Source organism: Chiloscyllium plagiosum, unplaced genomic scaffold (genome assembly GCF_037043375.1).
Source record: "Chiloscyllium plagiosum isolate Xiang-an unplaced genomic scaffold, Cpla_swu_hap1 HiC_scaffold_51, whole genome shotgun sequence".
In the NCBI taxonomy this organism is placed as follows: domain Eukaryota; kingdom Metazoa; phylum Chordata; class Chondrichthyes; order Orectolobiformes; family Hemiscylliidae; genus Chiloscyllium; species Chiloscyllium plagiosum.
The window spans coordinates 36214913-36229870 of record NW_028270189.1 but is presented as its reverse complement, the minus strand read 5'-3'; the positions used below and the strand labels follow the sequence as shown (position 1 = coordinate 36229870).

The window sequence follows — 14958 nt, the reverse complement described above, 5'->3', positions numbered from 1 at the left end:
ATCTGCTCAGGGTTCCTACACAGACTAATACAGGCTGTCCCTCCACAGCAGGAGATAATGTTTACTGTTTTATACTGGGTTCGGGGGTGGGGGAGGGGAGGGGGTGTGACGGTGTGTATAACAGTCTGCCAGCATTTGTCTGAAATGGCAAAACACCAGTGAAGCCACACTAGGGACCGACTCTGGAAATGTGGGGAATGCCAGAAAGGAATTCTTTACCCATCCCACCTGGAAATTGGCCAAACCAGTCAGACTGGGGAGAAGCTGTTCACCTGCTCTGCTGCTCTGTGAGTGTGTGGTTGGGGGTGGGGGGGTGGGGGGAGGGTGGGTGGGAAGGGATTCACTCAGGCATCCATCCTGCTGAGACACCAGTCAATTTACTCATAACCACAAGTTGAAGGATTTTTTTTCTCTTGTTCACACCAAGTAATGAACAATGGTTTTGGCAGTTCATAAAGTTTTGCACATAGAGAACTTAGCTTCGGAAATGTTCACAACATCGTTGAACATGCAGATTCACACTGGGTAGAGACTTTTATTTTCCTTTATTCATTGCAGGAGTTGGATGTTGATGGGCTATTGACATCCATCTCAGAACCATGTATCATGGGGTTTGTTTCTGATGCCTTGTTATCTATTGGGGATAAAAACAGTTTCAATTAGCTTTCTGTTAAATGCATGGCAATCAAGTCAATCCCATAACTCTCAGGCAGATTAGTTTCTTTTGAAGGACTCTCCATCTCCCCAACCTCTTCCATCCTCACCCCCAACAGCACAATAATCTCACAGAGTCTCTTTGTGACTCTGAATGAGACAATCTGATCAGCTGCTTCTTTCCATACTCCTATGTCGGGTTGGATCTTAAACTCCCCTTGCTGCAGTTGTGATCCTGCATCATTGTACAGAGTTGCTTGTATTTCATGTCTTGGCCTTTCAGTGATCATGATACTGCATGTAGCTTCTTGTGTATGGGGCCGACAGTGTAAGAGTTTAGCTCTCTCCTTCCACCAACAGCAGTAAAATTGTACTCCAACAAAACTTACAGTAAAAGCAGCATGAATACCCAAAAATGAGGTGTTAACCTGATGAAGTTACCAAAGAGGACTACTTGTGTTCCTAACAGCAGAAGCAGCAAGTGATAGACAGAGTGAAGCAATCCGGGAAACAACAGAACAGATCGAAGCTCTGCAGTCCAGCCATGGACTGTTGTCAATGAAGTCAGAGCACAGCTGGAGTTCTGAGGACAGTTCTCTTCAAGATATTAACCAACAAGAATGTCAGACTGGATTAATTATCATAAAACTCAAGTCCTTTTGATATTCATATATTTACAATCAGTGTTCAATTCACCAAATGTAGCTGAAGGTAAAGATAATCTTCAAGTGATTGTAACAGTGGAGACATCTGAATACTTGATCAGCAAATTAAAGCCTGTTGTGTTTAGATAGTAATAATTTTAAAGATATTTTTAAAAAGTAAGGTGACTTGAGTATAATGGAAGTAGTTGATTGGTGTGTAGCTGATAATCTTGTTTTAATCTGAAGTTAATTTAGGATTAGTTAACAAATAAACACATGGTAGGGAATCCCAGGCTCATGGAGTGCACATCCAGTTCCATGTGGGAAAACCAGGACACTTCTTGTCTGAGCGACAACCACAAGAACACGGAGGTGACGTGGGAAAGGTCAGGAACACTCGTTTGACCACAGCTAAAGTACTGCACACACTTCTGATCCCCACATTCCAGGGTTGATGTGATCACACCAGAGAGGGTACAGAGGAGATTGATCAGAATGTTTCTCCGATTGGAAAATTTCTGCTCTGAGGAAAGGTTGGGTAGGCTGGGGATGATTTCCGAGGAGGATGAGCTGAGATTTAATTGAAGTGATAAAATGCTGAAGAATACAGATCGAGTGGATAGGGAGGAGCTATTCATTAGCAGAGAGGTCAGAAACTGGAGGTTTTAGATTGAAACTAATTCTCAGAAAGAAGGGGAGGGGAGACTTCATTTCACTCGGAGATGCTGAGTCACTGATGGGGTGGCAGAGGCAGTAACCAGCATCACATTAGGACAAAAGGTTATGGATGTAACTGAGATGCTGGAACATGCAGGGCTGCGGACTAAAGTCTGCAGAATGGGATCAATGTGATTTATTTGACATTTCTCCAGCATATTCAACTCAAGTCGAATTTGAGAATTTATTAGCATCATCAGACTTGATATCCAAATGTCGGAATAAATTTATCAGAAAGTTACAGCACAGATCGCAGCCACTTGGCCCATCCTGTATGTGTTGGTTGTAATAGAACTATCCAGGCTTTACAGCATTCTATACTCACCATTGACAGCAACAATTTCAGACTGTGATCTCTGCCCTCTATGTTCTTATTATCTGTTTTTCAATGTATTTCTTTGACAGCTGCACACCTTGTTTCCTAGTTTCAATCCCAGCCTGAACACTATTCCCTGTGGCCTTGAGGGACTACCATTTCTGCTGTTTAATCTCTCCTGCCTTCCCCTGTGTGACAGACTGTCTGTTTGTCCTTGTCTCACCTCCTCCTTGCTCACAACCTGTTACATTTCTGATGGTTCCCAGACCTCTGTGACTTCACTGTGTCCCCTTGGGTCAATGGCACGAGTTTTGAATTCTCTTCCTCCAGAGATAATTGGAAATCTTTCTGGTTGCAGTTTCTCCCAGATTTTATTTTTAAAAACAGAGCATTTGTATCAGAGTCAAATATTCGTGAGACATCATCCACAATTCTGAGCATTTGGATGTAATCTGTGACCCTCCCACAGATGTGCAGGTTTGCTCTATTGGCTGTGCTAACATGGCCTGTAGTGTGCAGGTTTAGCGGGTTGGGTTAGCCATGGTAAATGAGAGGTTATGGAGGGAGGGTGGGAGAGCAGTTCATTGCAGGCTTGATGGACTGAATAGCCTCTTTCTGCACCTACGGGATTCTGTGACTCTAACTAGCTGTGATTGTCGTCATGTTTTCCTCATGCCCGGTTCATTCAGTTCAGGTACACATACTGCCTTTGTGTTTCTGTGGGTTCTCACTCAATCCTTTCCTTCTGTTTTATAGCAATTTCACACTGTACATGAGGGTGAAAATGCATTTTTAAATACAAATACTCCAATCGAAACCCGCACAGGTCAGGAGCTGTTTCTGCTGCTGGCATCACTCACAAGGAACAGGAAAATAAAGGTTCAGTCACAAATCTTATAGGAACATAGAGGTTATAATCACCAGGAAAGTCTTAACAGCTTAAAACTCTTTTCTCAAGAGGAGGCTGAGAGACAACCTGGTACAAGTAGGAAGCGTTGTGCCTGTGTTTTCAGAGATTTGTGGTTGAAATCATTGGGATAGAAGCATGCGTTATTGCCCCAGGTCATCAAAGGTGCTATCTAAATGTGCATCTTTCTTTCTGTCTTTCTGTCTGAGTTGACAATCAGATGGGTTGGTCAGTGTCTGAGTGTTTTCCCTCTTCATGTCACTGAGTCTCGGAAACTGTGTTAATTCTGACCTTGACCAGCCTACATGTGAATCCAGACCCTGAATAATGGGGTTGACCCTGGACCATCTTCTTGGCAGTCAGAATGATTGACAAATGCTGCCCCAGCAAGTGTTGCCATGATCCCATGAACAAACAAAATAAATCCAATCGCTGTGGTTACTTGTGAACTCGCCGGTGTTTCATCAAGCTGGATATCTGAGTGAACTGCTTCCCACACTCAGAGCAGGTGAATGGTCTCTCCCCAGTGTGCATTCGCTGGAGTACAGTGAGGCTGGATGGTGTCCTGAACCCAGCCCCACAGTGAAAGCTACTGAATGGTCTCCTGTAACCAGGAGAGATGATATTCACCATCCCGAGGGATACTGGGTAAAGACACCTCCAAAAGGGATCTATTGAGAGTGGACCAGGAGAAACTGCTCTCTTTCATGAAAGAATCAATAATGAGGAGGCACCGATGTCAAGGGATTGACAAAAGAAGCACATGTAACATGATACAAAGTGTTTTCATGCAGAGACAGTTTATGGTCAGGAATGCACTGCCAAAGAGTACAATGGGAGCCAGGTATAATGAAGAGAATAGAATTGAACAGAACAGTTATTGGAAGAGGACGAATGGGAAGGTTTATGGGGTAAAGGTAGAAGAATAGCATTCGGTGAGGTGATCCTTTGGAGAGCTGATGAGCCAATCAGCCTCCTTTTGTGCAGTAACAATTCTGTGGACATTTAATTCTGAGCCCTCTAAGAAAATATCAGGGCAGGGTTTGTAAAGAGGTCAGATTGAATGAGGGTCTTGGTGAACAAAAGCGAGACACAGATACAGAGAGGTTTTAGGATAGATTGAATCAAATGTTACCAATTTGCACGGCAACCAACATTACAGCAGTTACAAATGGGATTCAATAAGAGAGTGGAATTAGAGCAGCAAATAAATCTTGAACATTTATGCAGCTAAAGGGGATGCTGGGTAAAGACACCGCAGTTAGTGCTTATTTCATTCAAGACATATCAGCCAGGGTGCACATCGTCCTATATCTATCCTATTGAGCTCTTGAAGAATTTTGTTCATTTCAAGTGTTTCATATTTCAGTCCTCCAGAGAAGACAGCTTCATGATCCTCAATCTCTCCTGACAGGACAAAGCTGCTAATAGAATTCAATTCACTGGGGAATGTTACTGACTGCTTCATGGATTGGAATTGGCAACTAAGACTGTAAGGTTACTGTGTAAACTATCTTCAATTGTATTGCCAGATTGCCAGACACATGTGGGGCTTTAAGAAAAATAACAACTTACAGGCATTGAGTGTCAGAGCGCCCACTGTTGTGTGGGCATCCTGTTTAGATACGATCTATTGATAATTGTTAGAATCAACTTATACAGACTCCATAGAAGTGGTCAGAACATTATAACGGTCATCGAAGCTGGTAACACATTTCCCATGGGTTAAAGGTCGTATATGATAGAGTAGGAACGAGTTTGGCTAGTAAAGTCCAGTTATTCAAAATCATCCTAATTTACTTTCAGAAACAAGTGAGAGAAAGCCACATTATTGCATTAGTCCAAATTTAGAATTTCAGGAGAACTAAAGGGAGAGCTGGTGTTGGGAGCTGTAGTAATGAAGGAGATAAATTTGTTTTACAGAGAGAGTTCACAGATGGGAAACTCAGCTTTAACATCACATTTAATACACCCAATTCCGCAGGTCCTGAACATTATACATAATACGGAAGGGGAAAGCAGCATTCCCAGCCCAGAGAAACCATTCGTGTTGTGCATGTGGTTGAGGATTTAACTGGTCATGTGATTTGGGAAGACACCAATGTGATAGGACCAGGGCAAGGTTGTGTAAATGTGGGGATTGTGGGAAGGAATTCACTTACCCCTCCCAGCGGGACACTCACTGACACAGTCACACTGGGAAGAGGCTGGTCACCTGCCCCATGTATGGGAAGGGATTTACTCACTCTTGCAATCTGCTGAGGCACCAGAGAGGTCACAGAGGATTTAGACTCTTCACCTGCTCCATGTGTTAGAAAGGATTCATTCAAATCTCTCTCCTGCAGAGACATCAGTGCGTTCCCACCGGGGAGAGGCCATTCACCTGCTCCATGTGTTAGAAAGGATTCATTCAAATCTCTCTCCTGCAGAGACATCAGTGCGTTCCCACCGGGGAGAGGCCATTCACCTGCTCCATGTGTGGGAAAGGATTCGCCCAGTCTTCTGATCTGCTGAGACCCCAGTGAGCCCACTCTGGGGAAAGGCCATTCAGATGCTCAGTGTGTGAAAAGGGTTTCAGTGATTCATCCCTCCTGCTGATACACCAGAGGGTTCACACTGGGTAGGAGTTGTTTACCTCTCAGTGTGACAAGGGATTTGCTGCATCTTCAACATGACAGAGACCAGCGAGTGCACACAGGGAAGTGGTCATCCCTCTGCTCCGTGTGGGGTAGAGTTCACACATCACTGCAGGACTCTGATTCTGCAGTTACTGTTAATCAGAGTCAGGAGTGGACCTTGTACACGATGACACTGTTGGAATATTGATGTTGTTGTGGTGTTAACCACATTAACTGGGCTGGAGTTGACTGAATTTATATTGCCACTTTCTGAAGCTCAGGATGTCTCTCTGAGCACAAGGCTACACAAACAGCAATGTGACAATGAGCAGGGATCATCTGTTTTGATTTATATTGGGATTGAAGCACCTCTGCTTCAAAGCACCAGGTACAAGGTCAGAGGCCAGCCTTGGTCAACGGCCTGTGTGGAGTTTCCACATTCTCCCCACGATAGTGTGGGTCCTCTGGTTTCCTCCCACAGTCAAAAGATGTGCAGGTTATGTGGATCAGTCGTGCTACATTGCCCATGGTGTCCAGGACTGTGCAGACTAGGTGGATCAGCCATGCGAAATGCAGTGTTACAGGGATGGAGTGCAGTGCGTGGGATGTTCTTCAGATGGTCGGTGGGATTTGATGGGCCAATGCTCTCCTTCCACACTGTTGGGATTCTGTTCTATGATTGAGGATAAACGTTACACAGCAGGGTGTCCCTGGAGAAGGAGCATGTGGTGTGTATCAATGCTCTCAATGCCTTTAGATAGAGGTGGGCACCGCAGGGGATATGTGCTTTATCTCTGTCGCTGCCCCCTCCCTACAACTCTGCCTTGATTTAGTCCCTTCTCACTTTGTCACTTGTAATGGTTTGCTTTGCCTGTAAGGGGTCTTGTTTGGAAATATTCAATTGGTTACACGGGTGGCTTCCTGCTGGTAACAAAAAGCAAAATGGAGTAATGATGATGTTGATGGTGGGAAGGTTGCACAGCTGTGAGAGATAACATTCCTGGGTAGGAGAAATGGGGGGGAAAAAGAACACTTCACAGCTCACAGAACGAGAACTGAAAAGCAGTTAAATCAAACCAAAGGTTCTGACAGGGAGGGAATATTTCCTTGGAGTTTGAGCAACTGGGAAGTGATGGTGTCCGGGAATAGACAGGATTTTGTTTTACAGGGCGTTTGAAATTTTAAAAACTTATATTCAGATCGTTTCGATTCTTTTACTTTTATTCTGGGATAAACTTGAACACAAGGTTTGCAAATTTATTTTTTTTAAATGTAAAAGACAAATATTAAATAAAATCTATCAAACCCTCTCTCACTGAAAACTGATGTGGAGGTGCAATCTCCAGGAGAATCCCTGCCCTGCCTACTTCTTCCTACTCGGGCTCCATGGCTATATACATACCTGGGAGATAGCAAGAAGCAGCTATTCGGCTTTTCAATCCTGCTCCACCAACCAATGGGAACCAGCTGACCATCCATCACCTGTTCCTGCTGTGTCCCAATCCCCTTAGATATAGTTCTTCGAGGTAAATTCATCGAAGTCCTCCTTTGGCTTCACCACCTTTTGTTTCAGTGACGTTGCTGTGTTACTGTGTGGGTGTAGGCAGGGGTAATGTGATGGTGCTGCCTCCTGGAGGATGCACTCAGCATCCCTCATCATCCTGCAGTAACATCAACCGCGCTTCAGCAACTAGAGAGAGAACCCATTTCCAGGATATGGGCATCACTGGCTCAGCCAGCATTTATACCCCATCTCTAGTTACCCTTGAGAAGATGGTAGTGAGCTGCTGTCTTGAACCATTCACAGTCCATTTGGTGCAGATAGACCGACAATGCTGGGAGGGAGAGTGTTGCACGATTTTGGCCGAGTGAGTCTCAGTCTTTGGTTCTTCAAATGCTGGTTAACGTAATCACGATCTGCACATGATTTTGAGATTTCAGTCTGCAAATCTTCACCATCTAGCACCCTGTATAAAGGAATATGTACAGGTTAGAAATTCAGAACAGACAATTCTAATTTCTCCTGAATATTTTTCCCCTTTCTTCCCCCAAAGCTGTAACCCTGCAGCCCACTTACTCTCTCCCACTGTTCTGCCTCTGCTACCCCCTAATGTACACCCTCCCCATTCTCATGGAGTTGCTGATAAACAGATCCATGCCACCACTTCCCGTCCCTGGTTAGACTCTGCACCCTTTCTGGGTTCACTTCCTTTCCCTTCAGTTGCTGCAAGTCAGTAATGTAACAGCAGAATGAAACAAAAGGAAACAGACAGGGAGGTGGCAGATCCTGGACAGAAGAGGAACCTTCAGTCTGGGAGAAGGTGTCAGATCCTTCCTCGTTTCCCATAGGTCGATTCCCAGCATTACAACGAGTTGGGGATGAACTTGGTTCCACGTGGGTGTGATGGCACATTGACCCCCTCCCCCCAACCGATCAATACTATAAGTAGATGCGTCCCTTCTACAGCCAGTCGGTGTGAAATGCTTTCTGCTAGTTACCCAAAACAAATGCTCCAAAACACGCCCACATTCCATACATGTACAATGCCGGGTTTCCCCACACGTGTGGTCCCTGCCTCAGGGATTGTGGGAGTTGTTGTCCCCATGAAGCCTCTGGAAAGTGAATGAAAATTGTGGGCTGGAGGGTGTTGGATCCCCATTCAGACACACAGGACATGTGGGCTGTCACTGGGTTTTACTGAGACATCTGCTTAGACAACCCGAGTTCTGACGTAAGGAATATACGTTCAGCCAATTGCGGGGTGGGGAGGTTAATAAGGGGCAGCAAATTTTAAGAGAGGTGGCTCAGTGGCTAGCACTGCTGCCTCACAGCGTCAGAGAGCCGGGTTTGATTCCAGCCTTCGGCGACTGTGTGGAGTTTACACATTCTCCCTCTGGCTGCGTGGGTTTCCTCTGGGTGCTCCGGTGTCTTTCCACAGTCCAAAGATGTGCAGGTTTGCTGGATTGGCCATGCTAAATTGCCCACAGGGTCCACGCATGTGCCAGTTAGACAATTAACAACAGGAAATGCAGGGTTACAGGGAATGGATGGGTCTAAATGGGATGCTGACTATAGGGTTGGTGTGGACTCGATGGATGAACACCCTGTTTCTGCACTATAGGGACTCTATTCTATTCTCATGAAGAAGAATGTACCTGTCTCCATGTGTTCTGAATCTGTGGAATTCCCTATTCAAAATGCAGTGGATGCCAGGGCAATGAGCAAACTTAATGAAAAGATACAGATGTTTCATTTGCAATGAGTTGAAGGGTGAGAGCGCGCAGGCGGGAAAATCCAGCTGAGAGCGAGGTGAGCTCAATCATCATTGTATTAAATGGTGGAGCTGGTTCGAAGGGCTGCATTGCCTCTCCTGTGCCCAGTGCTTATCTTCTTACGGTAATAACTGGAAAGCTGAATCCAAAAATCACCACCTTCACAAAATGCAGGATACTCAGGTGGATTAGCGTTCCAAACTTAGATAGTGAGGAAGCGAGTAGGAGATAATGATTTTGCAATTTTAAACTGAGGGGACACAGTGATTTATGGTGTTCGACTGTGTAGGACATTCACAGCGTCCAGAATACTCTGTTGGGAATATCTATCCTATACTTTACTACAAAGCCAAGGTCTCTGACAATGAAACCCAAAACACCGCCTCCCCACGTAACCTGATAAAAGACCTGAGAAGTCTGGTTGAATTTAGAACACAAAATGGAAAGCGGGAAGATTAAATCCAATCCAGATCCTGTGCTTAAACAAAGGAGACTACAATATGATGAAGCAGGAGTTGGCTAATGTAGACTGGAAGCAAAGACTTTAGGGTGGGACAGTTGACGGACAGTGGAGGAATATCAAAGCAATTTTTCAAAGTGCTCAGTAAAAACATGTATCAGTGAAAAGGAAGGACTGTCGGAAAAGGAGTAATCTGCCATGGGTGTCTAAGGAAATAATGGAGTCTGTCAAATTGAAATTGAAGGCATACAAATTGGTAAAGACCAAGGAGAAACCAGGAGATTAGAAAAACTTCAAAGATTAACAGAAAGCTTGATGGGATTACGGATAAAATGTAATGAGTAGCTATCTCCAGGGCCAGAATAGCAGTTTACACTGCTGGAGGGGAACCTATTGTGTGGGGAACATATGGCCTCTGTAATTGTTGAAGCACTTAACTGTTACCATAGAGATAATCCTGATCAAGTTAAAAATCACAGCACACTCCAAAAACTTGTATTTCCAAATAAACCTGTTGGACTATAACCTGGTGTTGTGTGGTTTTTAACTTTGTCCATCCCACCCCAACCCTGGCTCCTCCACATCAGAATCCTGACAGACAGCCCCACTGAAACTGAACTGCCTGTCAGATACCTGACTGAGCCACAGGGGTGTGGGGGAGGGGTGTATGGTTTAACCACAAAGTGCTGAACTGAACAAGACTTTTTAACTGCTGTTGCCATGGAGATAATCCTGAGAGATAGTCTCTATTCAAAGTCACAAACCACAAAGGTAGAAAAATGGGAGGCGTACACCGGACAGGCGGGGAGTTACCTGATGTTGTCTGAAGGCATTTTGCACGTAACTACCATGTCTCATCAATAAAGACTCTAAAGAAGACCTCTCAGAGTTCTGTGCCCAGTTATTCCTACCCAGCAGGGTTCAGGAATATGAGTACACAGCAGTCAGTCTTCACAGTGGAGGATACGAAGAACATGCCGGTAATTGATAAGGAGACTGAGGAAGGTGAGGACCTATAAATAACCGTTATCATGAAAGAGTTAGAGCTGGGCAAGCTAATGGAGCTAAAGGTAGACAAGTCTCTTTGCCCTGATAGAATACATCCCAAGATACCAACAGAGTTAGGGGGAGAAATAGCAAATGCACCTAGTCATAGAATCCTACAGCAGAGACAGGCCTTTTGGCCCATGCCGATCAGAATGTCCATCCACGCGAACCCCATTTCCCTGCACTTTGCTCATCTGCTTCTGAAACTTTCCTATCCATGTATTTGTCCAAATGTCTTTTACATGTTGTTATCAGACCCGCCTCAACCACTTCCACTGGCAGCTCATTCCATATACATACCACCCTCTGTGTAGAACAGTTGCCCCTCAGGTTCCCTTTTATTCTTTCTCCTCTAACCTTAAACTGATACCCTCCAGTCCTTAGTTCCCTGGGAAAAAGACTGAGTGCATTCACCTTACCCAGGCCTCTCATGATCTCATACACTTCTTTAATATATTCCCCCTCTGTTTCCTCTGCTCTAAACAAAAAGGTCCTCGCTTATCCAACCTCTCCCTATAACTCAGACCCCTGAGACCTGGCATTATTCTTGTAAATTTCTTCTGCACCTTTCCAGTTTAATAACTGAAACCTACACTGCATCCATCACATTTCACGCGTTTTCCCCACGGCATTGGAACCGACGTGACAACACCAATGGATTACAATCCATGATCGATAATTCACTCCGTTACAACAATCCCATTTTCATAGCTTTTTCCATGATGCAGGAATCCTTTTGTCTTTCTGGTTTCATGGTTTTGTATGAGGATAATTAACCAATCTGGGGTTTAACTGCTCCTGGGAAATGTGCCATGATTTTTTAGACTTTCAAAAACCAAATGAAATCTCTCTCTACAGTCATCACACTAACACGGACTTTGCTGTCTCAGTACTTTTTCCAGCCACACTGACATTTGAAATATTCGTCTCTGGACAGAATGCACACCTTTCCTTCCAGATGAAAAGGCCAATGATATCCAGATCGGCACAGATCCAGTGACTATCAAAACTGAACATGAAGTTCAATGTGTATTTCTCAACTACAAATTCCCCCTTTCAGTACTCTACAACAGAGAAAACAAAGTGCTGGAGATCCTCAGCAGGTCTGGCAGCATCTGAAATGGTGACAGATGTAGGAAACATTGCAGCCTTGAAGAAGTGTTTCGATGATCACACCAGGCATGTGTGCTTGATGACCGGTATGGAGAAGATGGGGGCATTGTGTTCAACAGTTTTATACCAGAGACTCTGACCCCATTTTATTGCGTGTTTCTCTGAGATTCCCTCTTTTCAGAAGCAGGCAGGAGTGGGAAGCAGTGGAGAATGTAAATGATGTGTAACCTTCCTAGTGAGAGGATTCGAGTACCGGAGCAGGGATCCCTTTCTGGAAGGGCCTTGGTGAGACCACACCTGGAGTACTGTGTGTACCTTTGTTCCCCTTTCCCAAGGAAGGCTCTCCTGGTTACTGAGAGAGAGTAAAGGAGGGTCACAAGCCTGAGTCCTGGGATGTGTAGATAGTTAAGGGCTGCAGATGCTGGAAGTCAGAGTTTATACAATGTGGATCTGGGGAAGTGCAGCAGGTCAAGCAGCATCAGAGGGGCAGGAAAGTTGATGTTTTGGTCAGGACAGTTTGTCAGTCCGGATGAATAGTCCTGACCCGAAACATCAACTTTCCATCCCCATCGTATCCATGCTGGTCATCAAGCGCCTATTTATTCTAGTCCCACGTTCTGGCACTCCGTGTAACATCTTGGTGTGATCATCTAAACACTTCTTCAAGGCTGCAATGTTTCCTGCATCTGTCACCATTTCAGATGCTGACAGACTTGCTGAGGATGTCCAGCAATTTATGTTCTTATTGTAGATTTCCACCATTTTGCTGAAGCACATAGAGTCATAGACATGTAAACAGCTCCATATTTTGTTGACTCACATTTCTGAGATGGCAGGACTGATGGCTGAAGAGGGACTCAATCCTCGTTTAATCCTCCTTTTCTTTGGCTTTCTGAGCTGCTGACTACATCACTAATATTCTACCTCCCATTCCCTGACCCGAATCTGACCCATCTAAGCCGACACTTGATTTCCCAACCCCCTGCCAGACTAGTTAAAACCTCACCAATGGAACTGCAAAAGCCCCCATCAGATTTGTCTCAGCTCTGCCCAGGGGTAACCGGTCAGGCTGGTATAGGTCCCACCTAATCCGAAACAGTCCCAGTGCCTGAAGAATCTAAACCCTTCTCTGGTACACCATTTCCCCAGCCACACATCCAGCTGATCTACCCTCTTATTCCTGCTCTCACTAGCACATGGCACTGGGAGTAAGTCTGACATTATTACATTTCAGGAGCTACATTTTAATGCATCTCTGCTCTCCCTATATCTAGCTTTCAGGCCCTCATCCCTCTGTTTAGCGATGTCGTTGGTATCTGTGTGTTCTACCACCACGGGCTGTTTAACCTCCAGCTCCAGAAAGTCCTGCAGCCGCTCCATGATATCGCGGATCCTAGCTTTATGGAGGTAACATACCATCCTGGATTCACGTCTATGGTCACAGCAGTGCCCGCCCTAACACCGAGCACTGAATCTCCTGTCACTATAGCCGTGTTTCCTCTCTTTCCTCCCGCTCTGTGCAGCGGAGCTCTCTGTGGTGGCATGACCCTGGCTGGTGCTGATTTCCCGAGAAGCTACCCCACCCATTCCCGCCCTTACAGAATCCCAAGCGGGATACAGTATCTGTATGAGATGTGGATGACCACTGGGGACTCCTGCACCCCCTTCCTGAGCCTTTTACTTGATCTGATGGTCACCCATTCCCTTTCTGCCTGTGTAGCCCTCACCTGCAGTGTGACTAACTCACTAAATGTGCTGTCCATAACATTCTCAGACGCTCCACAGTGAGTCCACTCACAGCTCCAGGTCTGAAAAGCAGTTTCCCAGTAACTGCAGATGGACACACTTGCAGCACACATAGCCGTCAGACACACTGGAAGCGTCCCTTATTTCCCACATTGTACAAGAGGACCACACCACGGGTCTGAGGTCTCCTATCACAACATCTCTCTACATTCATCTCGTAACTCCCATTAAGAAAATTCAAACGAGTGAGCAACCTTCCTTCACTTCAAACATGTACATTATAATTTTAAAAATCTTTACTTCAGCAGATATGTCATACTTTAAAACCTTAAATACTCTGCAGGTATCACTGACAAATTGGCTGTTCCCATTGGGACCACGTGAATTACTGAATGGCCTGAACTAAAACTGAGTTTCAGCTTCACCTTCTCCCTGTCTCACCTCACTATTTACACCCAACTCCAAAACATTCTCATTGAGCCAAACAGCACTCTCAGTACAGCCTTGTCATTTTCATTGTCTGCTCACACCTACACTGCCCTCAGCCTCCTGTACTGTTCCAATGCATCTCAATGGGAGCTCAGGAACAGCATCTCATCTTTCAATTCAGCCCTTTGTAACCCCTGAGTCAACATGGACTTCAGCAGTTTCTGAATGAACAGACAGTTGTCAGAATCTGGAATGTTCCACCTGAAATAGTGCTGGAATTTGAGTCCACAAGGAATTTCAATGAGAAGCTTGCAGGGAATTGGAAGTAGGGAGTGAACAGGTTAACATCATGAAGTGGGTGATTGGGACTAAATCTGGCATTTGGATAAATCTGTGCTCTCTCTCAGGCCAATACCTCCTTCCACAGCTGCAGGGCCAAGAAATGAACACATACCCAAAGGGTGATCTGACCATGAACTTGAATATCTTTCTGCTTTTTGCTTGACAAAACTATTGGTGATATTTTCCCAGACTGAACAGACAAACCTTTCTCATTCCACAGTTAAATGCCAATGATATTCAGATCCTGATGACTCCGCTGACGGTAGAAACTTGTTTTTGAGATCCCAGTCTCAATTATTCTCAATTAATATCCTAGAAAATGAATTTGCAAAACAAAGCTCACAATCAGTGCAAGGTGAATAGTGAAGGCGAACACTTCTCTTGGTATGTGTTTGATGTGTAAACGCTCATCTTCAAATCGCCCCCCCCCCCCCCCCCCCCAAAATGAGGACATGTGCATGCGCCTTGCTGTACCCTGCCCCAAATATAGATGGCGGCCATAACCCAGGATCTCTCATTGCCTGAGGCCCACAGCTGTTTTCCCCTTTGCTGCAAATGTGGGACCAAGGTTTTCTAATTCAGATTAACGACCTGCACAGAGTATGACTAAACCCTCCCAGTCTACACTGATACACTGTGCTGCCACTCTCCCCTTTCCACCTCCTGCAAACACCAAGGGTCATCACGGGTTC

The 14958-nt window shown here is 45.1% G+C and overlaps 1 long non-coding RNA gene across 1 annotated transcript; it reads right to left on the bottom strand.

The window, feature by feature from the left end:
• Positions 1 to 521: 521 nt before the first annotated feature.
• On the bottom strand, positions 522 to 14580 carry LOC148135158 (uncharacterized). The gene is made up of 3 exons (XR_015755576.1): positions 14471 to 14580; positions 7259 to 7823; positions 522 to 634 (listed from the first exon to the last, which is right to left on the bottom strand). It is a non-coding gene; the product is annotated as an uncharacterized LOC148135158 (long non-coding RNA).
• Positions 14581 to 14958: the final 378 nt, after the last annotated feature.